The sequence below is a fragment of the Hippichthys cyanospilos genome, chromosome 12 (genome assembly GCF_059441005.1).
Source record: "Hippichthys cyanospilos isolate Australia breed blue-spotted pipefish chromosome 12, RoL_Hcya_1.0, whole genome shotgun sequence".
NCBI classification, from domain to species: domain Eukaryota; kingdom Metazoa; phylum Chordata; class Actinopteri; order Syngnathiformes; family Syngnathidae; genus Hippichthys; species Hippichthys cyanospilos.
Genome location: NC_142380.1, coordinates 2,690,001 through 2,703,309, shown reverse-complemented (window position 1 = coordinate 2,703,309; position 13,309 = coordinate 2,690,001).

The window sequence follows — 13,309 nt, the reverse complement described above, 5'->3', positions numbered from 1 at the left end:
GTACGAGTGTAGCGAAACATCAAAAGGGAGTAAATGTCAAAACTCGCGATGACTTTCTCATAAAGGCCCTGATCATTACATTGTCATTAGTTAGCCCGGATGCTCGCGCCTCGTTATTGTAACGCAAACAACAGAGGCGGGGTGAGCGCTGCTGTTTAATGAGGGTCCGCATTTGCATACTGGCCCCCGCCCCCACATGCATCCCCTTCTCTCATTTATAAAAATAAATGGCGGACTAATAAAGTCCACTCCCGGCCCAGCAGCCCACGTCCCCGCCACGGCGAAGGAAACACAATGCGCTCTCTCTCAGGAACGCCACAACCTATTAGGCAGCATTCTCATACGGCGGCCCAACATTTGTCATATTAACACTGGAGCAAATGACGCCCGCTGTTGCGCACGCCACAATCAAAAATCGTCTCATGTGGAAGTTAGCATCCGCGTTGAAAGTCGGCCCGTGAAACAATTCAGCCACTTAGAGAAGTCACATTTAATTACATCTCCCATCAACCCAAATACAAGTAAAACGGGCGCGCCTTTGATTTTGGAACTAGTTTGTTATCTTGATTGCGCGTAATTGTACAGGATACCACCCGAGGAGAGACTTTTTATTTTTTTTTTAATTTTTGCATTATTGAAAAGCTTTGATTTTGGCGAAGAAAAGATTGCGCTTTGATTATGGGACGATTAATAGGGGGGCTTACATTTAAGAGTCGGCTAATGAAGCCTGTTTAATATGCCGCCCCGATGGCGTGCGGCGCTCGCTATTATCATCGCAGACCAAACTAGTAGAGAGGTCAAGACATACACCCTTGGAGGAGCGCTTTGTCTACTCAATAAAAGAGTGTGTTTCCTGATGCCTAACGGTGTACATGCACCACTGATATCAATACACCCAGGACCACCGGCGGACCCTCACTTACTCACTTCTTCGACTCGCTCCATCTTTTCTTCATGCTCAAATTGACACTTGGTGCTCGGGCGGGCAGACAGCGAGCGGGGGTGAGGGTGGGGGGAGGCCGACCGCCTCCAGAGATGTGGCCCAGCTGTCAGCCGTCTAATCCAGTCCAACGTCCCCGCGAGTCAGGTCTCGAGGCGGGGACGCACGTCCTCGTCTTCACGCCTTTTGAGGCACGGTAAACAAACAGACGCTCTGCTAGTCAAATCCATCCAGGCGGCGTTCCATAAATCAAGAGCGGTCGTGTTAAAAGGCTGGTGTTTTTTTGCGGACCGTAAACTGCACCTTTTTTCTCATGACTTGAGCCCTGCGGTCCAGTCCAGCTTTTTTTTTTTTTTTTTGGGCTAGTCAACGGGAGAAAATCCACCAGTGTCAATTCATGGAACAACTATGAAATAGACCTGAAAAGATGTAGAATTTTTAACATTTAAATTTAGCTATGAAAATATTATATATATATTGAATGAGATCTCGCATAAAATTCCTGACGTGTCGGATATATTTGACAAAATGGAAACAAGAGCAGCGCTAATGACATGCGCTAGAGTATGAGGGATAGTGACATCATAATTAAGAAGACCTGAGAGTCAGGCTAACGCTAAGAAAGGCCATTCACTCGTTGTTTTTCCCACTTCTAAAAAGTGTCCAAAAAATGTCGCACCGTCAATGTTCAACTCGTAGCCTTCCGCCACTTTTGTGTCTCAAAATCGTGAACAAAGCACATTGCGTGTCTTTGCTGTACACGAAGCTGTTAGCATTGTTGCCATAGAAACAAGGGTTAAAACATTGAGGGCTTCTTTTGTGTAATTTACTCGGTGCGGTAATATGGATGCCGTTGTTCTATCCAGTCATTAAATTCTGTCAATTTAACATTCTGCATTTACATTCGTTTGATAACACAAAGGGTGAAAACTTGCTTGTTTTAAATTATGGATGTATTTCCGTGCGCTTCCTGCATGCTCGGGGCACAGACGTGGGCACGCGTGTGTTTTTTTTTTTCTCCGTAGCGTTTGCGCATTTCCCCACGGCATTCCCAATATCAGAATTCCCGTAGCTGTGTTTGATGTGTTTGAAGCCATGTTGCCATACCTTGGAACATGACAGTAAACACGGCAGAAGCTTTTTGCTCCTCGGAGGAGCATCCGTGAGCGTCACTCCCCCACAAGTATGCGACGGGCGTACAAACCGAACCCGTCGGGCCACAACGTCCCCCGAGGAGCCGCCGCTCGCTCTTGGGCTCTCTCTCTCCGGTGAACCGGCGCTGACTCGGTGGAAAGACAAAAGGGGGAAAGCTAACGCCAAGTTATAGCGCCCGCTAAACTGCTTATCTGACCCAGCAACAGCACATGAGCTGCAGATATCCTATTTGAATGTTTTCTCTGCGTTTCATCCCCTGCAAAATCACTAGTGTCTGTTTCTCGCATGCTTCCCGGGGGAAATTAAGAGGCGCACTATGTATCTCTGGAGGAATCCCACCAAGAATGAGAATAAAGGAGGCAGCATGAAAGAGCAGTGTTGGCGTGAGCGAGTTATTGGGCTGGCAAAAAGGATTGCCGACACATCAAACTACGGCGCCGTTGTTGAACAAGACACAAACTAGCACCGTTTACACCTGCCACCCTGACACCGAATGTTTCCGCGGAAGGCGCGCGCACGTTTAGCGTCGGGAAGCTTGGTATCAGAGAGGACTTTGGCGGCGTGACACGTGCGCAACGCGCGAACATGACAGAAGAGCTTTGAACGTCTCTCGCGGGTTACTGGGAGAAGTCATTTGGACCTTTTCGCTTCCCGCCGGCTCTGACGATGGCGCCGCTGGTAAACGAACCATTCCGTGTCACGTGACCAAGGTAGATAGCTTGAATGATGATATTAGCTTCTTTTCCACCCGCTAGTGTGGTTTGAATGTGTAAAATCAGTTCAAGATTCAAAGATCCAAAAAATGGACGTGGTGGAAATTCGGACGGTATTAACAATCACTTGAGGGACTGCATAATTGGGACTATAATTTGTCTCCACGGGTGATATCAAAGAGCAGTCATTATACATTGCAATTTTTAATGACGATTAATATGAATATTTCTGAAAATACGCTCAGGCGTGTATTTTTTCACGTCAGAATCCATATGAGTTTTGAGCCTCTCAAATTCAGGCAGGGGTTCTCAATGAATGGACCTTCAAAGTCGCATTGGTCAACCATATGAATTGGCGCTACAATTGTGAATTGGCGCTAATTGCAAAAGCACCAGCTCATCAGTATTTCATTAGTAAGGTAACAAAGTATTACTTCCCAGCATTACACATAAGTGCTAACATTTTCTAACCCGAAAACCTGCATATCTTCTCTGTTTGGTTGTCATCTCAAAAGTGACGAAAAATGCCAGGAAGCCAGCTTTCGGGATGTGGAAGGCGTAGCGGGCTGGTTCAATGAGGTCAGGATGACAGCGAAGAACGGATGAGGTGGGGCCGACGAGGAGCGTTTTGCGGCGGAGGGCCGGACGGAGTAAAACTAGGCCAGTGTCCAGACTCAGAGCACCAAAGGCCCCCCTCCCTGGTCCCCGGATGCTTCGTGTCAGCCCTCTGACAGGACTTCATCGGGGACTTCAACACAGAGTTTTCCTCCTCTGAAGAATACCCTTCCTTCCTCTTTTTCCTCATCCCCCTCCTCAGCAGTCAGAGTTTTGAGGAGAAATGCTCTCGTTACAATAAGGAGGTCACATGGCATGGGACCCGAGGCTTTTGAGTGCCGCCTCCTCATCCTCGACTCTCTCAAGACTTTCCTGCAAGTCGTGCGTGAGCTTTTTTTTTTTTTCCCTTCCCCCTGCAAGGAGAGGTGCAGTAAATACAAATGTTGACTCGATATTGTTGATTTCTTCTCGGGAATGCAAACTTGTTGTCGCACTTCATCAAGCGCTTTGTTACTTTAACATTAAAGCCTTGTTAGAGATATAAAACCTCCGACAAGGGGGGGAGAGTCCCTGGTGAGTCAAGCCGCTGAGAACATCCTTAAACTAAACAATCTTCCAGTGGGAGCACTTCTTCTCTGAGGATAGATGTTTAATTATCTCTGATTGTTTAGTCCGGGGGAGGAAACGCTTTCACTCCCTCTCGTTTGTCTTGAAAAGCAGTTGCGTATTTACGGGAACGACTTTAAATTGAGGCGTCAAAGCACTATGTCTTTTGCCTACCGAGAAAGAAAACGCTGGATTGTGTTCCTAAATCGCCCGCCGGATAGCTGTGAATTTTGAGCAGAGTGACTTATATTACTTATATGACTTACATATGTCTCCTTCAGCCATGCTTGGGTGTGATCTTCGCGCGGAGTCGGAGGATGGAGTACTGTCTTCAACTGACTGGCCAGGCAATCTGTCAATCATCTCACGGGCACTCCTACATGAAGACAAGCAACTCCTGCCCTCATTGTTTGATGGTCTCTCCGGGAGCCAATCACGGGTCTTGTAGGAGCGCCCGTGAGCTGACGGATTGACTGACCAGTCAGGTGAGAACAGTACTTGAAGATCTTAAATTATAAATCCTTATACAGTAACTCTACTGTTATCCCTTCTAGTTTCCATCCATCCAGAACATGGACGGGCACTCCTACAAGACACATGATTGGCGACCGTCGACCAATGAGGGCAGGAGTTGAAGCATGAATGGTAATAAGCAGGAGCTGCCTGTTATCATGTTTGGTCAGCTACAGGCTCCACTCTAGTTTGACGTCGGAGGGCTGTTACTCTGGGGGCAACTCCGTGTTCCCTGACTTCAGCCGAGGGATGGAAACAAGAAGGGACAACAGTACAGTTACCGTATAAGCTTTAATAATTTAAGATTTAAATAAAAATGTGTAATGCCTTCTCTCTGCAAATACCTTTTTTTTTTCTTTTTAAAGAAAAAACTGCAAAGTACTGACGACGTGAAAGATGAAGCGCGAAGTAACGAGGGAACACTATATTTGGTGTTTTCCCCATTGAGCGTAATAGTTTAATCTGGCAGCTTTTTGTGAAACATTCATCACTTGGTCCCACCTGATGCCCAACATGCCGCTAACTAGGCCACCAATTTCCCCGCGTGAATGTTTTTTTTTTTTTGTTGAGCCGAACGAAATGATAATTCATCATTATTTAATGATCGCGGACATCACACGCGGCGCAGGCGGCGACGGCACTCGTGTACGATATCGATGGTCTCCTTTTTGGTTCGCCCCATATTTGGGCCTTTTCTGGTACTGTCTTCTCTCAAGCTCACCTTTCTTCCTGCTTCTCCTCTTCTTTATGACACTGTGAGCTGGCACACGTCCCACTGTCTAATGAAGGTGTGTGTGGGCGGTGTTTAGGGAGGTGAGACCTTCTCTGGGACACGCTAATCAGCTCCCAACCAGGAAGGCCCAGGCCGGACAGGTGAGTGGAAGCACATGGTACAACCTCTGCGGTTTGAGGGTCATCCTTTATGTCCCAGTCGGACCCAATCACCCTGGCAAATGTCCTCGGGTCCCGGTTTTCCTGGAGGGGGGACTCCGAGGGAGGGAGCCGAGCAGATGCTCCACTGAGGGAGCCCCCCGGAACGTGCCACCCGCCGGCCTCATGTGTGTTAACCTTTTCTTTTAATTAACGGCGTCCCGGCTCTCGGCTCCCGCCGCCGCGGTCCGGAGAGAGGTTCCTCGGGCTTATGCAACTGTCAGGGACGCGCACGGGGAGTCGCTCGGGAACCGCCGAGTCGGTGAGCTGGTGGGAGCGAAAAAGGTGAAGAGGGGTGAGGAAGAAGAGGGTGAATAATGCGCGCACGGCGTCGCCCGGGAGTGAGAGTTAGCCCTAATCCTTCCGGGCCCGCGTTATCCAACATGCCTTCACGGAAGCGTTTGGTTTTCCGGGGATAATGTGCCGGAGTAAATTGGACCTGCTGAGGAGGAGAAGATGGCTACTCCAATTTACACTATTGCTCATTACTCTCAGCGCCAGTTTTTATTGGAGTAGTCACGATCTATATTTAACAAAGGGGAAAAATAAAAGCAAATACATTGATCACGTTTTTTTGTAGGTCAGAATTATGAGAAAAGCAATCCTAATATCAAAGTTAACCATAACAATAACGAGGCTCAAAATAAGTGCTTTCACATTAACGGATGTTTGGTTAAGTTTTAACTTCACGTAAATATATATATATATATATATATATATATATATATATATATATATATATATATATATATATATATTTAGCTTCACATAAATATGGAATCTCTAAATTTTACATTGTAAATCTAATTATAAAGTAGCGATAATAACAATAGAAAATGATTCATGGGGTTATATTATCATTGTTAAAAAAAAAAAAAAAGCATTGTTTCAGGTCCCTGTGTTTAACCTGAAAAAAAAAAAAAACTCAGTTCCAGAATAGTAAGACAATACTTCACAAAATTGCTGAGCAAAAAATTAAAAAATAGAATTAAAAAAAAATAAAAATGAAAAAATAATGCACAAAGCGATTTTACTTTGAATTGTACACATATTTTGTGAACAAATGCAAGAGAAAGACATGACATATCAAGGAAAAAATGGGCTACTCCAAACACAGTACACTGATTTTTTTTTCACACGTTTCTGCATGTATTTGTGAACAAAAAAAATCTAAACTTTTTTTTTTGAATAGTACAAAAAGAAAAAATGGGAATTTTATAGCAATAAATCCATTAAACGTTTTTTTAATGTGCGTAAAAAGTTTAAAAAGTCATCAACTTTGCTAGACTAAACAGACAAAAGAAGCAAGGATATCTATGTCATGTTTTAAGATGTGTGGTTTAATTTTGTAATAATTGATTAATATTTTTTTTAGATCAATCGATGACGCACAAATATTTTTTAAATTTCTTTTTTTAAGACAGACATTTATTTAAAATTGAAGTCACGAGATGCCTAATAGTAATAATTACACCTGTACACAATACCATTGTAGAGTGTATAATTGCACACAATATTCCACAACATAAACATAACCGTTGTAATAACATACTTTTTTATGCGTTGAAATGTTGGTCTAATGTGGCGCTGCCAAAAGGAGCTCTTTTCAACTCTGGCATTTTTTTTTTTCTTCGTTTATGACCATGCTGGACTATGGTAACGCCCCCCAGGGGGCATTGTCTTTCTGGGCATGTGGTGGCCATTTTGCAGTGGAGGTCAAAGCCATTTCAGAAGAGGACATAAAAACCAGCAGAATGATTTTTGATCGCGCCATGAATCCGTCCCGTTGTGGTGAAATGGAGGCGTGTGCCAAGCGCACATCTTTGTGCATGTTTTAATGTAAACATGTGAAAAATACATCGAAAGTGTCGTACTGTTAACCAAGCATAACTCCACAAAAAAGGTCATTGAAGTTTGTCAGCATGATTGCATAAAAGCACTGAAAGACGTTTGCATGCGAAACTTTTACAAAAATACGGTAGTTGATGTGGAATTAAACAACCAAGCACTTTAAACGTTTTATCTGCTTCTTTCTAAAAATTTGTCAGCGAGCGAGCATTTCTGAGAGTAGCCAAACTGCATCGTCAAAATTCGAATTTACATATAACCTCCCACACAACGTTTTTTTTTTTGTTCACAGCTTGGCGACCAGGCAGGAAGTACACAAAAACACTGTCATGTCAAAGCCAAAAGCTAAGCAGAGCAGCTGTGTTTGCAAAAATTAGCATGAGCTAACAGTTTAGCAATTCAGACAAATGGCACATAGGCAAATGTTAAGCAAAGATAAATTTGTGTTTGGAAGTGTCATCTACCAAAAACAAGCGGAAGAGTTCATGAATCGGCACATTTGACTATACAAACGAGTTGGTCAGCTCTGAATGGACACCCGTGTTGCCGACAGACCGACGGAAAACGGGAATGTCTAAAAAAAGGCGAAATAAAAATGTCAGAAGTGCAATTTCCTTACGTCAGTCTGCCATGCTCCTTTTTGCTCGTTTAATTATAGTTCAACTGACTTGCATGATTGCATTTTTATTTTTCTCTGATTGGCTTTTGGACAGGATAGAATTCCCTAATTGAAGACGTTTTTTATGTTGTTGTTGTTCTTTGATTAAAATCAACCTCAGCAATACTTTCTTTTACTTGTAGTGTATGCGACAGATGAAATTTAGACAAATGTTGATGAAACCGTCTTCTATAGTTGTAGGGCAGGCAGTTGATGAGAACTGACATTGCGAACATCATGAATAGCATGATATTGCCATCCAGTGGACATGATTGGTAGTTGCACTCTCATTCTCTGTGTTCTCTCTGATGTGGGATGATAAACATGGCTTTGTTTTTGAGTTAACCTCATATTACTGTGTTATGTTTCAATTGCAACTGAAAAACCACAGTCAAGGTGTTAATTGTAAGTACAAAAACAAAAAAGAAATAGAATGGGTGCAGACAGAAGTAGACCAACACCTAACGGACAACAGACTGGGAAAAAAAAAACAAATTTCGCCGTCTAGCAGTGGCAGAGGGGTGGGCAAAAATGAAGTTAGCTTAAGCGCAAAGTCAGGAGTGGTTCTGGTTTGTCCTTCAACATCATAGACCATAAGAATGTTATCCTCCCTATTAGACGCAAATATCCGAAATTGTTATTTTTCGACGTTATATATTGTCGCTTTAAAAAGACTATTAACGTTGCGTCTCCGGTCCCGACGCGGTCAGCTGGGCCTTACACGAGCCCGGCCGGTATCTCTTGACCTGAGTTTTATGATGAAGTAAGTGAGCGGGGGAACGTTGCCAGGACCTTCCCCTCACCAAGACCCAGAGCAAGGGCACTGTCTCCCCAGCCCCATAGATCAGCCAGCCCTGAATGTCAAAGCGCACAGCAGCCACCGCGGTGCCAGGAGTCCCCCTCTCTCGCCGCCTTTCTGGCCCGTGATCTGCTGTCTGGTGACACCACTGCGCTAATGACCCGGTCTGGGAGTTGCTCTGCGGGCTCCTTGGCTTGGGGAAGATGGAAGTCGTGGATATCTGACTGGAAGGTCACTTTCGAGGAGGACCGTTCGGTTTCTGTCACGGCTGCGGTGGAATCTGCAAAGTTAACCCTTGCGCCATATATTGACCGTTTTGGGGTCGTTTTTATTCTATATTATTCTCAAAGTATTTAAGTCGAGGGGTGGCGCACTCCTGGTTGTGTGATAACTAAGCGGTCGTGCCGTGCTGAACTTTGATATGTTGTCACCCTCCGGGTGAAATTTCAGCTCCATGGTGGAGGAATGGACAAAATATCGCGCAAGGGTGGAAGCCGAATGCGTGTGTGATGAACGGAAACGTACGTGAGCCTCAGCTTTCAATGCCGATAAGTTTCTGATCAAGAATATGTCACAATTGCTAATGTCGCAATCGTCTGAATAACAATCTTTCTAAAAGTCATCATCGCTATCCGACGCACCAAATAACTCCTCCCTCTTCCTCCCATAGCCCCCCACACCTGCCGACATCGATGTTGGCTTAAACCACACGTCCTAGGGCTTGAGGAAACAAGTCAAGCCACCTTTTCCTTTTCATAATGCCTCAAAGTCCATAGAAACAAATGAGCCGCGCAGCCTCATTGTTGACAACAAAGAGGCAATTAGGCGGCGCTAGACGAAAGTGCATTTTGCGATGTTCAGTGCAAATGCTTTAAAACGGAACGTATATAATCATTTTAAGCCTTAAAAATGACATCTTAAGTATTAGGGGCAGTGTGTAAGATTTAGACCGTTTTTCATTCAAACAGAATAAATTAAATGACTGTAAATTTCAAATTCTTGCATATGAATGTCTTCTTAGTGACCAACAGCATGTTTTAAATATAATCATAGGTCTAGCTATCATTAAATTATATTACTTAGGGAGTGGCTCTTCTCCGGAGGCGGCCATGTTTGGTATGGGTACAGACAATGGTAAATGCAGCACCTGCAGCACCTCCTGCTGTCCGTCATGAAAAATGGTCTAAATCTTACGCGCTGTCCCTTTAAACACAAATGTGGAAAAAAATTGGTCTGTTTTGAGTTATGCAGTTATGTGTCGACCCATGATGAAAATTAAAAAAATAAACTCGACTTGTACTTGGAGAAATACGGTAAATGATTTAATGCCTGCACCAAAAAAAAAAAAAAAGAAGACAATATCACTCTTCGCACGTGATCACTTTTGCTCCAGTATTTAATTGCTCAACAGTTTGGACGCTAGCAAAGTTGGAAAGCTGCACTCTTGCTCCAGCTTGCCAACTTGCAATCTTTTTTTCCTTCTTTGTTTTAATCAGTTTGAGACAAGGTCTCGGCGCAACACTCTTAGTCACTTGCCGCGGTAGCTGTTTTTCTTTTCTGCTCAGCCTCAGGAGTTTGGCTTGTTAGAAGCGAGTGTAAAGTCCCCAGGGGGCGCTCCTTCTGGTGATGGGGGCGCTGCCTCGACCTCACTCGTGCCCGGTGTGGGTGGCGTTCCGACCAGGGAGCGCGCACACAGCGGAGAGTCGGACCGGAGACGGCGATGTGTCTGGTGGGCTCTCGTAGGACGCAGCCTTATTCTCGGGGTCATGCATTCCGGCAATGTCTGTAATTACAAGCAAGTGAGGAGGAGAAGGAAGCATAAAAAAAAAAAAAAAGTTGAATATTTCGCCTTTCTCGAAATGAACGTTGTTCTGCTCCTCAAGGGAGGCATTCACATCTCAGAGTTCTGCTAGCTGGATGGGTTTTAATGAGGCAAGTCAAAGTGTGCGCGTGTGCGCGCATGTGTGTTTGGTGCACATGCATGTCTGTGTATATGCCCTCCTCTAACAAGCGTAATTGACCGACTGCCTTTTTTTCGCCGCCGTTTTTCACCATTTATAACGAAATTCTTCTAAATAGCCTTCAGTGATTATTATCTTCTTTAGAAGTCATCACGACTCCCAAGTTTTGTTTTAAAAGTTAAGTCATGACTTTTAGGTGGTTTTGTTTTTTGTTTTCATGTTATGTTGTACTTTTTAGGGGAGCCAAATGGACAGAGGATGAAGAGGTCATAGGTCGGAGAAAAGCCTCCAGTTGAGGGCAGAGGATTCCGGGAGGGGAGCAGCTCAGCCCGCTGAGAGACAGTGTGGAGGCTGAAATGCTGCAGCGCACACAAACACACACACACACGCGGCTTCTTTTATTATAAGCGCACTTTTAATACAATTTTAGTACAAGCACACTTTGGCGCCAAGCTCATAGTCAAAAGATTTAAAGACCCGAAAGATTTCTTGCTAAATCGAAATATATGTTCAAAGAGAACTCAAAAAGATTCAACGATTGAACTATGTAGGACTGAATTGTGGTGTTGAGCTGCTTGTCAACGTTTCAGTTTTTATTATTTTTTTGGAGCACGGCTAACATGGTTTGGAATGTATATCTATAATCTTTATAAGAATGTCAGCATATTTTTTCACATCAGCGACTACCCAGCGAGTTATTTAGCTTTAATTACCCAGCCCAATTCCACTACCCCAGAGGTCGTCAACCTGCGGCTCCGGAAAAAAAAAATGCTTGGTTCAGATAGACTACATGGCCCGCTTAACGCATTTGAATTGCAGCCAATGAAGTTTGTGTGATCGGGTGAAACGACGACATCTACAGGACATGATCGGTACGACGGGACGCAAAACGTGACGCAAGACAGGCGATCAGTTTTGTGAAGCTAAAAACAGGAAACGGAAATATACAAACCAAAAGCACACTTTTTAAAAGCAAGATATAACTGAACATTAAAAACTAAAGCGCTTGAAGAATTCTCAACACAAAAAAGGTGTCATCTTAATGCCCCTGCTTGTGATAAAGGATAGATTCAAAAGTTGTCTGTCTGCTCGTTCTTTTCTTGAAACCAAAAAGGTAGCGCCCTCGGCTAACACCAACACTGCTAAAAGCTCAAAAACAAATGGAGAAAAAAAAACAGTTAGCGTAAACAGGAAATACAGCGCAGCCTTCCAGATTAAAAGCAGTTATTTCAAAATAAGATAACACAGATAAGTAAACAAACAAAGTGGAGTGCTTAAAGAATATTTAACATAGAATAAATCTCATCTTAATGCTCCAGTTTGTGAACACGGATGGATTCAGACGTTGGTTCGGTCTGCTTGCTTCTTTTCATGAAAAGAAGCTGCAACACACACAACTCATTTCACCGCTCCCACCTATATATATACTGTATATATATATATATATATTAGATTTGCGGCTCCCTGTGTTGTCTTATTTATGGAAACCGGGTCAAAATGGCTCTTTGAATGTTCACTCCAGACAACACATACAATTAAATTGTTTAAAAAAAAAGAAAAAATCCCTCCAGATTACATGTACACTCAGTGTGCTTGAACGCTACATCATGATGCATTTTATCCTTTTTAACTCTTGTATCTTTGAATTTAGATAAACACATTTCTGCTGGTTATCCTCGTTCCCATTTGTCCTCCTGAAAAAAAAGGAAGCATATTAGATTGTTTTTTGTTTTTTTTTTCATATTTCTAAGGCGATCCCCGCGGGATCAGCGGTGTCAGACAGTTTTTGGAGCGTCATGAGCAATATTCCTCACACGAGGGGGGGAAAAAAATAACTTGTGGTTAAGGGAGTATCGTGTAACTTAGAGACTCCAAGTGAGTCAAGTCAAGCATTTTCCCAGTTACTTTGTCACTAATGAAAGTAGCGAAGAACCCTGGAGGATGTTTGTTTGTGTTTTGGAGAGCACTGGATGTGGAGAGGGGGGAGGGGGGGCTAGGTGGTAAAACTTCGGGAGAGATTTCTGACAGTGCGTCGAGACAGCGAGGGGGGAACTTTGAGGGGGAGCGTTGTTGGGATTGAAGCGTTAAGGCGGCTGAGACCTCCTGACAGAATCCCAGCGCCGACAAATAGACCTTTCATATATGCGTGTTTACCAAGTTTACTGTAGTTTGCGAGGCCTTTGAACGGAGCAAAGCGTCGCACGTCAATCCCTGTCACGCTTTGTTTTATTGATCTTTTGGGTTGTGTGGCAACGTGTGGGCGGCGTGTGTGTAGTGGGGGTGCGCTCATTTGAGAAGCAAAGGGTGCAGATTAAATAAAGAATTAAAAAACGTGTAACATAAAAGCGTCGTAGGTGTATGTAGGTCACAAGTCCCTTTTTAATGGTGGTATTAGAGAGGATACACACAAAAATATTTTTAGCTTCACGTAATTACCCAAATATAAGACGCACCTGTGTATAACCTTAATTTTGGGGTCGAATTCTGATATTTTCTTTGGCAACGATGTCAAAACTAGAGCAAAACAGAATGAATCTCATCTTTTGTAAAGTTTTCATATTTTCCTGTGATCATATCCGTAAGTTATTTATTAGTTGCGCGTTAAGTTCTCAGATTTCCCACAATGTGAGC